Raw genomic sequence first — 13,501 nt, 5'->3', positions numbered from 1 at the left:
CCTATATCAATTTCATGGGTGTTAAGAGACTCAATATTTAATTAAAAACATGCGCTAATATAAAGAAGAGATAGGATGATTGACAGTATGGAACTTTGGTAAATGTTATGAATTCAGTGAGCCATTTGGACAAAGGATGGGAAACACTACTGAGACATTTTAGGACACATTAAGTTGCAAGTTTAATGGAGAGATCTAGGGAATGTCAGAAACACACGGAGAGGTATATTTTGACTGAGATGAAGGGATGAGGGAAAGTGACCTTTCTCTTATCTATGAAGAGACAACAGGAGGGGAGGGGCATTGTAATGTGGTCTCCAATGTTCAGAACAGGCAGAAAGCATTGTGCTGCCTCTTACTCTTTCCTTTTCCACTCAGATATGTGAAGAGATACTTACATTCTTTCATTATACCTGCTAGCATTGTATGGGACAAATTGTTATGTTGATGCTTACAGATTTGGAGATTTGAGAAGCTTTGAAGGTATCCTCTGATCTTGTTAGGTGACTTGCATGCATATATTTTATGAAAATGGAGAATACGCTGTCCTTTAATTGGGTATCCTGCTTTCATAGTTTACTCTTTTTTTAAGATTTATTTTATTTATTAAGATTTATTTTTTATTTTATTTCTTTTAATTATTAATAATTAAAATAAATATTAATTTACTTTATTATTAAGACAGCATTACAGAGAGAGGTAGAGATAGAGAGAGGTCTTCCATCTGCTGGTTCACTCCACAAATGACTGCAATGGCTAGAGCTGAGCTGATCCGAAGCCAGGAACCAGGAGCTTCTTCCAGGTCTCCCACATGGGAGCAGGGGCCCAAGGGCTTGGGTAATCTTCTACTGCTTTTTTAGGCCATAGCAGACAGCTGGATGGAAAGTGGAGCAGCTGGGACTTGAACCGGCACCCATATGGGATGCCAGCACTGCAGGCAGCAGCTTTACCCACTACACCACAGTGCTGACCCCAATAGTTTACTCTTTTAAGCTATTTTAAAGCCATTTAATAATCGTGAAAACTCTTATTTTAGTAGTAGCATAGAATTCCAGCACATGAATGACATAGTATAATTAACCAATTCTCTATATTTGAAAAATTGTATTGTTTTGTTTTGTTTGGCTAGTATAAATATTACTAGAATATACAAACTTCATGCTTAATCAGATTTAAAAAATTTTTTGAGTAGATAAAGTGTGGTGTGTATACCCAATGGAATACTATGAAATCTTGTCCTTCGCAGCAAAATGGATGGAACAAGAGCACCTCATGTTGAGTGAAAAAAACAGACACAGAAAGACAAACAGCGTGTGGTCTCCCTTGCTGGGTGGGATGGGAGAAATACAAGTAGTTTGGGGAAAAAATAAAGGTATGGTGCATTAATTGTGACAAAAATCCCAGCATGTTAATAGGGGAAATGTTGTGACAGGTATTAGGGAATTTGTTTTATTATTGCCTCACTATTTTTCCTTAATACTGTTAAAATGACTACTAAAAAGAAATATAATGAAAAAGTTTTACTTATTTAGTTTCATTTTATTTGAAAAGAAGAGAGAGAGAGACAGAAAGTGATCTTTGCGCTGCTTGTTTACTCCCAAGTGCCTAGAACAGCCAGAGCTGGAAGAGGCTGAAGCCTGGAGCTTGGAGTTCCATCTTTGTTTCCCCTATGGGGTGGGGGGGCAGGAGCCCAAGTACTTAAGCCATCATCTGCTGTCTCCCAGGGTGCACAGTAGCAAGAGGCTTGATCAAAAGCCCAGGAGCTAGGACTCAGACTAGGTGCTCCAATATGGAATATGAGTGTCCCAAGTGGCAACTTACGCCAAACACTTGCCTACTTGACTGCATTTTTGATAATTTCCTTAGGATAATTTTTTATGCCAGGTATATGTATTTTGTAAGACTAAATATGTAATGTTAAATTTGAAGGGTTGTTTAAACTTACATTTCTAGTGGAAATGTAGGTCAATATCATGTTTGTTTATTTTTATATATTTCTTTATGGCTGAGAAAATTTTTTTTATTTTGTTTTTTTTAAAGATTTATTTTTATTTATTTGAAAGAGTTACAGAGAGAGGTAGAGACACAGAGAGAGGTCTTCGATCTGCTGGTTCCCTCCCCAGATGGCTGCAATGGCTGGAGCTGCACCTATCCAAAGCCAGGAGCCAGGAGCTTCTTCTGGGTCTCCCACATAGGTGCAGGGGCCCAAGGACTTGGGCCATTCTCCACTGCTATCTCAGGCCATAGCAGAGAGCTGTATTGGAAGTGGAGCAGCTAGGACTAGAACCGGCACCCATATGGGATGCTGGCACCACAGGCTAGGGCTTTAACCTGCTGCACCACAGCACTGACCCCTGGCTGAGAAAATTTTATAATTAAAAAAAAAATTATTTGAGAGAGAGGGAGAGAATGACAAAGAGAGAGCGAGGGAGCCTGCATGTTCCCATCTGCTGGTTCACTCATCTAAGTGTTGCATCTGTTGAAGTAGGCTGGGGCTGAAGCTAGAGACAGGCCTAGACCAAAGCAAGGACCTGGGAATTTCATCCAGGTCTCCCATATTGATGACAGGATCCCAATTACTTGAGCAATCACCATTGCTTCCCAAGTTCTGCATTAGCAGGAAGCTGGAGTTAGGAGCTGGAGCCAACAATGAAACCCAGGTAGTCTGATGGAGGCTACAGACACCTACATTGCCATCGTAACTGCTAGGCTAAATGCCCATCCCTGTTTTTTAACTTAGAGCTGACATGTTTCTCTTGAATATTATCCATAAAGATTTTATTGGCATGATGAATGGATATCCTTATTCTATTATTTTTTTTGAAAACTGGTCTTTTTATTTTATTTATTTATTTTTTTACAGGCAGAATGGACAGTGAGAGAGAGACAGGGAGAAAGCTCTTCCTTTTTTTCCGTTGGTTCACCCTCCAATGGCCGCTGAGGCCGGCTCACCGCACTGATCCGAAGGCAGGAGCCAGGTGCTTATCCTGGTCTCCCACGGGGTGCAGGGCCCAAGCACTTGGGTCATCCTCCACTGCCTTCCTGGGCCACAGCAGAGAGCTGGACTGGAAGAGGGGCAACCAGGACAGAACCCGTTGCCCCAACTGGGACTAGAACCGGGTGTGCCGGTGCCGCAGGCCGAGGATTAGCCTAGTGAGCCACGGCGCTGGCCTATTCTATTATTTTCCATAGGGTTACTCCTACTGTATTAAGAAACAATTATTTTTGTCGAATTTGATGCATGACCATATTGCTGAACTAGTTTTGCTAATTTTCTAAATCTATTTCACTTGATTCTCTTGGTGGACAGCTGAGAGGTCAGATTTTAGGAGTGCAAGGCTTCGACTTTCCTTGCTGTATGTGAAAATATACATGGGAGCCACCTTTGTCAGTCCCTTCTTATCTGAATCAGAGTACAACAGTAGTGAATAACATGCTGAAAGGATCTAATTTGCGTGAATACAACTGTATTAATCTGTGAATTTGAATGCTTCCTTTTAATAGTAGAACTTTTAGAAATATTAAGGCTTATTTGGTGTTACCTGTTGAACGTTATTTTTTTTAAAGAGGTAATATGATTTTTGTTAGAAAAGAATGCTCCATTATGTTCAGTATTACAAAGAACCTGGCATGGGTTGGGAAATGACTATAGCTCCTTGCTTCTTTTAGCCTAAAACAGAATTTATGTTTTAATTTAGTTTTCTAGCTTCTATATGAAATTGTTTAACATGAGTGTGAAGGCCAATGGTATAATAAAATGTCACTGATTTCTCATTTCTATTTTTTTTTCAATTTAGCTATGTCCATTGGCTTTCAAATAAGTTGATTTTAAGGGACTAGATTGGCTGCTTAGAAGCTCTAATACAATAAAGCTGTTGTAAAGCAGAATTGTCATTTTAGCTACTTCAGACTTTCATGTTTTGATATCCTGGCATCTCAGTGGAGAATTAAGTATTTATGCATGGGTGAAAGCAGGTTTAATGAACATGAAAACCAGTGCCTTTACTCTTCAAAGCCTTCTATATTTGTCATGCTAAAAACCACTGAGAAACTGTGTGCTTAATACTCTGTTTTGCTTATTTCATCTCAATCCACCAATGTCAACACTGGGAACAAAAGGATCCAAGCCAGTGTCCTTGAAAAAAAAATGTAATGGAAACAACAAAAAAAACTTGACCAAATTGTTATTTCTCAGGGGTTTTAAAAGTCATGATCATCATTATTTTCTTGAGGAGACAAAATATAATTATGTAAATGGACTAATAATGCACATCTGTTGTTTTTCCTGCTGAGGACATCTTCCTTCAGAATTTGGATCTTTGAAGAATGTTCCCTCGCTCATTCTCTGTGTTCTGGGTTGAGACTGGATGTGTCTGAGGATGGGTTTGTGGTCCAGACATTGAGAATTCCAACAACCCTTCCTGCCTCTCTGCCCAGCCCCCGTCACTTAGAGATTTCCTCAGGAATAAGAGGGGGGTCAGGCAAGGTCCAGGAATATTATTCACAATCTGTTGAACAGGAGGCACTCACGTTTTCTTGGGATGACTAAATGACAGCCATGGGAGGGTGGGCCTGCGGTGACCACCTGGGACACTGCCTGGGGAGAAGAAATCAAGAGCAAGAGCTAAAGAGACACAGCGAGAGGTTCCTGAGGACTGCACTTAAGTCCCCAGACCAGCTGAGGCTGAAATGAGCTGTGCTGTTGACGTTAAAATTATATTGGCTAAGACATTCTCAACCCCTCCCCTGACTCCCTTTTAATTCATTATAGAAGTTTAGGGAGGGTTTTTGGTCAGCTGTAAAGGAGATTATCCCGAGTGGTTCTTTTCCTCCCTATAAGCGTATCAGGCAACTCAGGACATTTGCATATGCTAGACTTCCTGTCTGGAAGTCTCTCTTCTAGCCTATGGTTCTGGCCACCTTCTTTTTTTTATTATGTGGATATATAATATATGGGATTTATTTATTTATGTGAAAGTCAGAGTTACACAGAGAGAGAAGGAGAGGCAGAAAGAGGGAGAGATCGATCTTCAATTCGCTGGTTCACTCCCCAGATGGCCACGATGGCATGAGCTGGGCTGATCTGAAGCCAGGAGCCAGGAGCTTCTTCTGGGTCTCCCATGTGGCTGCAGGGACCCAAGCATTTGGGCCATCTTCTATCTTCTATCTCTGCTATCGCAGGCCGTAGCAGAGAGCTGGATCGGAAGTGGAGCAGCCAGGACTCAAACCGGTGCCCATATGGGATGCTGGCACTGCAGGCGGTGGCTTTACCTGATACGCCACAGCGCTGGCCCCAATCTGGCCACCTGCAAATGTCAACTTCTCAGTGAGGTCTTCCATGACTATTCTATTTAAAATGAAAACACACCCATCCCTCCATAAACTCCCTTTAGACACCTTCTAACACACCAAATTCCTTGTGGTTTGTTCATAGTCAGTGTTCCCCCACCTTTGACATATCCTTCAGGGAAGCATTTTTTTTTTTGTCTTTTATTTTCTGTGATATCCCTAGCTTCTCAAATGATAGGGTAAATAATAAATGCTTGTTGAACTGTATGCAAAAATGGCAACTAATTTCTCCACAGGTTACTTATGAATGATAAGGGAGAAATGATAACTTGTGCAATGGAATAACCTGGAGGGCACCATTTTAAACAAGTGATCCAAGTCAGCATCGACAGCCCAGGCCAGAGTGATGTCATGTGCCTTGTTGGGAGGCGCTGAGAGAACCCAGCGTCACTCCTCTGTTATCCTGCCACAAATGGGAGCAAATATAAGAAAACATTAGATCAATCCAATATAAGCATTATTCTGTAAAACAAATGACATCTGTTCTTCAGGAATACTGATACTCCAAATGAACAAGAAAGACTGAGAAACTTTCTGGATTAAAGGAACCAAGAGGGATGTGGTGAAAATGCAGTGTGTGAGTCTAGATTGGAGAGAAATATTGCTGTAGTGGTCACTGTTGGGACAATTGGAAGAATTTGGACATGAGCTGTATCTTAGATAATAACAAGTCAATGTCAACTTTCTGAATTAGATAGTTGTATTGTGCTTGTATAAGATAATGTCCTTGTTCTTATGAAATGCATGCTGAAGTGTTTAGGGCTACACATATTACAATGTTTTTCAGTTTCAAAAATTTCAGCACCACCTATGTGTGTCTATATCTAAATTTCATTGTCTGTATTTGCTATCTACATTCTCTCTGTGTGTAAGACAGAGAGGGGGAGAGAGGCAAAAGGCAAATGCTACCAAATGTTAATAGAGAATTTAGGTAAAGGCTAATTGAGAATTCCTTGAATTAAATAGAATTAACTAATTGATAAGTTTAAGCATAATGTTAGGTTGTATTATAAAAATGACAATTTCCTGTTCATCTAATACTTTTACAACTTTTCTATAAATTTGACCTCTTAAGTAAAAAGTTAAGGAGCAAGAAAGCAAAGTGTGGTAGTTATGACTTGATAGTCTTTTCTGGGTAATACATTCGTATGAATTTTTTTTCCCTACTAATTCATATCGACTTGACTTTTTAAGCTCCCATTTCCCATGTGTTGCTCGGGGAAAGAAAGAAAATGTGAAGTACCAATTAGTGGCTTTTCAGTCTCTCTTGATAATTTTGTCATACTTGATATTCATTTATAATCACTTGGAAACGCAGAACTCCATCCTGTGTGATGTAGTTATTTCAGAGCTCCCTGGCTGGCTCCTCTGTAATGTGCCTCCCGGGAGTGACTCACAGGGATTGCATTGTTTGCCCTCTCTGTCTCTCTTCCCTGCAGCCCCCTATCTCCTAAGCAGCTGGGAGCTGGGAGAGACAGGGGTTTTTATAGGATAATGGATAGTGGGAGTGCTAGGAGGAGAATCCTCTTTTGTGATTGACAAGTTCAGCAGCTGGGTTAGGTCGAGGAGGTGCCTTTCTCTCTTGTCACTTGTTTCGCTGGTGCTGTGGATAGATGGCCACGAGCTCTCCAAGCCCTGCCTCCTCTGTTGGGCTAGCATCTACTTTGCACAGGCAGTTTGTATGCTCAGCTCTGGTTCCAGACTCAAGGGCCTCCTTCATATCTTTTTGTACCTTTCTACCAGTGATACATGCCACAGCCCACCTTTCCTTAAGAATCGCCTTGCCCTGTCGCAGACTTTAGGAGGACACAGTTTGCATGGCATCTGACAAGCTATAAACCTATACCACCTACAGAGAACGCAACAAATTATATCAGCACACGAATGACCAGAAATGTAATGAGCTGATTGGACCACTGGGCCATTGATCAAGGCTTATTAATGAATTTCAAGCCCCTTTGAAGTGGCAGAGTGAGCCTCTGTATGCATACTAGACAGAAGAGTAGGGCATAATTTCGGCATAGATTGGCAGGTGTAAAGAGGAAGTTGGTCCTCCTCTCTTTTGTATTTCTCTGAATGGTGTTGAGAGCAGTGCACTGCCATTCTCAGGTGAGTGGTCAGAGTTAAGGGGACTGTAACCCAGAGACTCCATCCAAACGGGCTTCCCAAAGCTGCTTCAGAATGATTTAATTTCAGGAAAGAATCTCTTAGGTTGTTTGCATAAATATTTGTACCATAGCACAAAAGCCAGGGGCAGTATTTCTTTCTAGAAGGTGTCTAGGCCTACCCTAACACTGATTCCTACTGCTACAATAACTTCTCTGGATACATGAGCATCAAGCATTCCTGTAAGCCCCTTAAACACTAGCAGTCTTTTTGTTCTCAGATCAAGAAAGAAAACTCATCAAATAGGCATTATCCTGTCCATCTTACAGGTGAAGAAACTGAGACTTAGAGAAGTCAGGAGTCTATTACATGCTATAGCCGGGCAATCACTCCAGTTCTGGTTGATTCCTGGTCTTTGCTTTTGTATAAGTATGCCTAATTTAAGAGGGAAGGAAGTGCCGTTGAAAGAGCCAGTGGAAGGAGGGCCAGGACGGGTGCTTTCCTATAGACCTTACGTTAGCATGTTTAAAATTGCAACTTCCACCTACAGTCATGATGCATTGGGTGGAGTGGAGTATCTCAGAGCATTCAGATGTCCAAACTGTCCTAGGAAGTAAGCTAGATTAGCTCTGTACATCGATGAGATTGTTTATCCTAAGTAAACATGTGAATTTGAGTTTGTTGGGAATCTCTCTAGGAAAAAAAGTGGGATCTAATTACAATGCAATATTATCAGGAAGCCCCTGTCTCTGACTTCTTTTATGACTCGGGGAGTATTTAAAACAGTGACAGGAATAATGCAAGCTTTCTAGTTAGTTGGTTATTATTTATGTGGAAGAGACATGTGTCATCTGGGAGAGGGGAATTAAGTTGTAGGATATCCTAGCGTGAAATGATTTTTTAAAGATAAAGGCAAACAGATAATGGATAAGCCAAGGAGAATGGGGTTCTTAGTGTTAACATTGGAAAATCAATCAAGTTTCCTACTAAGTGGGCTGTTAGAATTCCAGGGATTTGAAGACATCTAGCTGTTACAGAACATTTCAGTACTTTCTGTCTCAACAGTTATTTCCTTTTCTTTCTTGTGACAGACAGTGCTTGCGTTGGTGAGCCGAAAGCAGATGACACTTGTTTTTAATGCATAGTTGAAAACAAAGACCGCCTCTTTAAACTGTCGCTGACATGTCCTCCCTGTCCCTCTTTCTGCCTTCAAAAGTCTTCTGTGTCTTTTGCCAGTAATATATTTTAATGTATGCATGTATATATTTCATTTTTGAAACTTGCATGTTTCCACATTTTCCCCTAGACTGGCCTGCTCTGACTTGTTGTGACATTGCCATCTGTTTTTCTTCCTCCTCCAAGGTCTCATTTTAGCCCACTGATTGATTGTTTGGGCATAAGTTTCTTTTCTGTGGTTCATTTTTGTTATCTTTCGGATTTTCTCCTCTTTTTCTCCAGATTTTGAGTCTGTTGTGTGGTTGATTCTAATACTTATAGTCCAAAGAAATTCCCCAGTGAATCTTAACTAAATTAACACAGAACTTCAGGGTTTCCTTTGTGTAGCTCCTGTTGGTATTAGGAAATTGACCAAGCCGTGACAATAATGGATCAGAAGAATATGGTCCATTGCCTGGATTATTTAGCAGATTTTGTGGTCAATTTCTTTTACCGTGAACATGATGTTCATAATTGATGAAAATAATTGCAAATATGTATTGAGTACCAGATGTGGCTCAGCCATTTTACTCAATTTTTTGTCCTGTTACTTCTTCTAATCTGAGTAGCAGTGTGTTGCGCTCATCACTCATATATCTTCATTTTACAGATGAGGAAACAGAGGTGCAGAGAAATTAAACAACTTTCCCCAAAATCCAAGGCAGTAAGTGGTATATCAAATATTTCAGTGTACGTAGTTGCTTTAAACACATGCATTGTCCCTTCTCTGCTTTGTAAGACACAGTGATGTAAGTATTATTTTTGGAATCTACTCGTGTATGTGTGTGTACATATATGCGCACATGTATTTATATGTATATATATGTATAAGTATATATACATATATGTATACACACATCTTCTGATTATTTAATATTATATCCAGCTAAGATTCTTTTTGGTTAATTTTTACAAGGTGATTTTCTGTTTTATTACCTTGGAAGCTTAGTTTTAGGCCCCTAATAGATAAACTCCAAAGTTATGTCTTAAAAAAAAGCTATCCCTGGAATGTTGACAAATCATTTTGTGTGGCTAGGCTTCAGTATTTTGAGCATACCAAATATAATCAGTGTTTGACTGATTAAATATGTTACTTGCAAAATATTTTATTAGGTTTGCAAACTCTGATACATGGCCTGCTGTCCTGTTCCTGATAGCTAAGGGTGCATGTGGAAACTTTTAATACATGGAGTGTCTCTTCTCTGCTGATAGATGTTTCTGTAAAAAAATGGATAAGGTGATGAGATCAGAATCAACTGTGTTTCTTATGCAGAACCGTGCTGGAGATGCATGCTAAATCCCTAGCTATGCATCTCATTAACTTGCCAAGCAGTCAGAGATCTGCATACTGACTTTGAGAATATTTCATTACTGTATTTTTCTAAGGGCGGCTTTACGATTGCCAAAAAACCGACAAGATATGAGCCTCTATAACTCAACTAGTTTTATATTATGATCAATATGAAAAATTGCCTCTGATTACCTGGGGATGCAATGAAACTGTTAAGATGTATTAGGTTTCTGGTTTATTTTCTGATTGACTGAATCCTGTAAAATTTAGGAAAATGAGGTACATTGAAGAACATTTTAAGCTGCTGTTTCTCCCTACCCTGTTCTTTAAAAAATGATTTGCCTGGTATTTGCCTTTTAATGTTTGCAACACTTGAAAGAAAAGTGAAAGGCACTTGTTCCCGTTTTACATTTGTTAAAATATAAAGGAAAACAAGATTGTTTTTGATTGCTGTTATGATAAATTACTGCTGATTTAATGGCTTAAAACAAATTTCTTTTAAAAATATGTTTTATTTATTTGAAAGGCAGAGTAACAGAAAAAAAAGGAGAGATACTGGGAGAGATCTTCCATCTGCTGGTTTACTCCTCAAATGGCTACAATGGCTGGGGCTGGGCCAGGTCAAAACTGTGAGCCAGTAACTCCATCAGGGTCTCCTACATGGGTAGCAGGGGCACAAGTACTTGGGCCAGCAATCTTCTACTGCCTTTCTAGGCACATTGGCAGGAAGCTGGATCAGAAGTGGAGCAGGCAGGACTCCAATGCCTTTGTCACAGTGGCAGCTGAACCTGAACCACAACAGCGGCCCCTAAGGCAAATTTATTATCTCAAAGATGGTCAGGTAAGCAGTCTGCCATGAGCTTGTTCACTAATAGCCACATCTTGGCTCCTGTCTGGTGCCATAGTAGAGAATCTTTCCGTACCTGTTCTCTGTTACAGAGGCTGCTTGCATTCCTCCACTAACTGCCCCTTCCTCTAACATTAAAGCCTGCAACAAGAGCCCAGTCCCCCTTATGTTTCCTGTCTTTCTTTGTTCATTCCTTGCTTTATTTAATTATTTAAAGATTTATTTTAAAGGCAGAGTTACAGAGAGAGGGAGAGACAGAGAGATTTTCCATTCACCGGTTCATTCCCCAGATGGCTGCAGGGGCATTTCAGACAGCAGCTTAACCCACCAAGTCACAGTGCCAGCTCTCCCCCACCCCCTCCCACGGCGTCTCTTTAACCCAGCCAGGAAAGTTTTTCCCTTTTAAGGGCTCGCATTACTGAGCCCACTTTGTTATTCTCCCAAGAATGTCTCTCCATGTCACAGTTGTTCTCTTTGAGAGTTTCCCCAGTGTTACTCTGCAGTGTCAGGTAATATATTCACAGGGCATTAGTATGTGGGGAAAGGTGTTTGCCTACCACAGGTTCGCCAATGTTATGTCACCATTTGAGAGTGTTCGTTAAACATAAGTGTTGACTTCACACTTTTTGTTGTGATATTATATACTTGATACAAATACTGAAATACAAAATAGTTTGTAATACTGTAATTGTAGTCTACTGACAGAGGTTTCAGGAGCAGCAGATAGGAAGCAGAGGTCTCTGTTTAATCAGTTTCCTCAGACTATGAAGCCAGTGCCTCAGGGTTCTCACAGAGAGGATTTGCCGTCATCTTCTGAGGTTTAAATTTTTCTGTGTGTTTGTTGTAGCTTCCAAGTAAACTTGACCTCCCTGAAGGGGACAGCTCTGGCCCATCCTCTCTTCCCCATGCTCCATGCTGGGCCTGTGCTTTCTTGGCCATGTGTTGGTTGTTGTCAGAGAGCCCTTTGATCACTAAGTGACCAACAAAGACTGGCCCAGGGAGCTCATTCTTCCTCTCTCCCTGTCCATGTGCATTGTCTCATCTCATTTCCTCTGGAAGGTGTGGGGAGCCTTTTGTCCCGGCGGGATCTGCTACTAGCTTCTTCACTCATGAAGCCTGGCAAAATGTGTTTGCTTTGTAGTAGTCTTTAAAACCATCTGAGAAAAAAAAAAAAGAGATCATAAATATAATAAAAATAAATAAATAAAACCATCTGAGAGAGAAGCAACGGAATTTCAGATGCAATTGGTAAACAAACAAGGAATTTTTTGCCAGGAAACCTTCCTGGTGCTCCCTGAATCCCACTCCACGACTTCTTCTCCACACTGGAAGGTGTCTGTGTCTCTACCTGATCAGTTGTGGGAAGAGAGTGATCAGATGTAATTTTGCAATATCCTTGAGTGTAGACCCGAGCTCTCGGAAAGATAGAGAGGTGAGTTGGTTAATTCAGACATTTATATCCCCATCTCTCTGAGGACAGCATTTTTGATTTTTCCGATCAGCACAGAGGATGTGCTGATAAACAGAAAGCTAGAATTAGAAATTCAGAACAAATACAGGCAAAGAAAACATGTTAAATGCGAATGGAGTGACTGTAACTTCTGTGACTGGGAATGGGATTATGGAAACCACAGCAAAAAGAGAATCACAGGAAGTCAGTGGTGCTCTGGCAACATGAGGTCGACTCTGGACTTTTCCCAGCCTTCTGATCTGGTGTTGCTAGGTATATCTTATGGCCTTACGGTTCTGCATACGATATCCAAGACATTTAGAAAATTCAAACTTATGGTATTTTAATGTCTAGACCTGTATGCTTTAGCATCTGGAAAAGCAAGATGAATAGATATTCCCAAGTGGGACAGAGAATAAAAAGCACGCATGCTATGAGCAGCAAGGAGAGAGACACTAAAGTTTAGTTTTCTAGGCCAAGGCGACAATTCATGTATACACTGGAGGATGAATACGAGGTCTTATTTCGGGGAAGAATGACTCAGTGTCTCTGGGATGACCAGCCTTGGTTGCCACAGTGTGTTACAGCTTAGTGGAGGCTGAGAGTGGGGTGATAAGCGTCAGACAAGCCCCTGGCTTCTGACCCTGGATGAAAAACCACAGCCGCAGCTCTCTCGGTGTCGTTGTGTGTCATTGGCCACTTTGTTTAGAGAAAGACACAGGTAAGTTTTTTGAGTTGATACAAAGGTGTAGGCTTTTGGTTGACAGCAGAGAGAGGAGCTATCGAGAGACAGTTGCCCTGAAAGGAGAGGGGGAAGACATGGTGAAAGAAGCTTGCATTTTGCTTTGTCTTATTTCAGATGACAAGAGCTGAATGTATCCCCGGGCCTTTTTGATTATTTGGGAACATTTTCTATGACATGATCAGAGGTTTTGTGTGTGTGTGTGTGTGTGTGTGTGTTGCATTGGTGGATATATGGCATAGGAGGCAGGAAGATGCCAACAGAAGAGTGACTATGGGAGTGCACCTGCCCTCTCCTCACCTGGTATATCAATCTCCAGCTTTTCAGTCCACTCTGTTAGGGGTCTCACCTGACCCCTAAAATTACTGAGCTCTCCAGCAACCTTCCTAATCTTGAATGCCAGGCTCCCAGTGTAATTACCCTCTCAAGAGATTTTGGCTTTTTTCACACCTTCCTTCTCCAAATAAGCTTTTCTTTGTTCCTTTCTCAGTGGCTCTGTCA

General features: G+C 40.9%; 1 protein-coding gene across 3 annotated transcripts in view; it reads left to right on the top strand.

Annotated features, from left to right (window-relative positions):
- THSD7B (thrombospondin type 1 domain containing 7B) overlaps positions 1–13,501 on the top strand; it is a 1,008,953-nt gene that overhangs the window by 59,552 nt on the left and 935,900 nt on the right. The window contains exon 1 of one of the 3 annotated variants that reach the window (XM_070071551.1): positions 12,705–12,979. The exons of 1 other annotated variant lie outside the window; for it this stretch is intronic. The gene's annotated coding sequence lies outside the window, so the exon portion shown is untranslated. Of the gene's footprint in view, positions 1–12,704; positions 12,980–13,501 lie in introns of those variants that run through there. One more of the 3 variants, XM_051849594.2, reaches the window with a different exon arrangement.

Source organism: Oryctolagus cuniculus, chromosome 3 (genome assembly GCF_964237555.1).
Source record: "Oryctolagus cuniculus chromosome 3, mOryCun1.1, whole genome shotgun sequence".
NCBI classification, from domain to species: domain Eukaryota; kingdom Metazoa; phylum Chordata; class Mammalia; order Lagomorpha; family Leporidae; genus Oryctolagus; species Oryctolagus cuniculus.
Note: the sequence above shows the minus strand (reverse complement) of the source record. Positions and strands in the feature narration are given on the sequence as shown.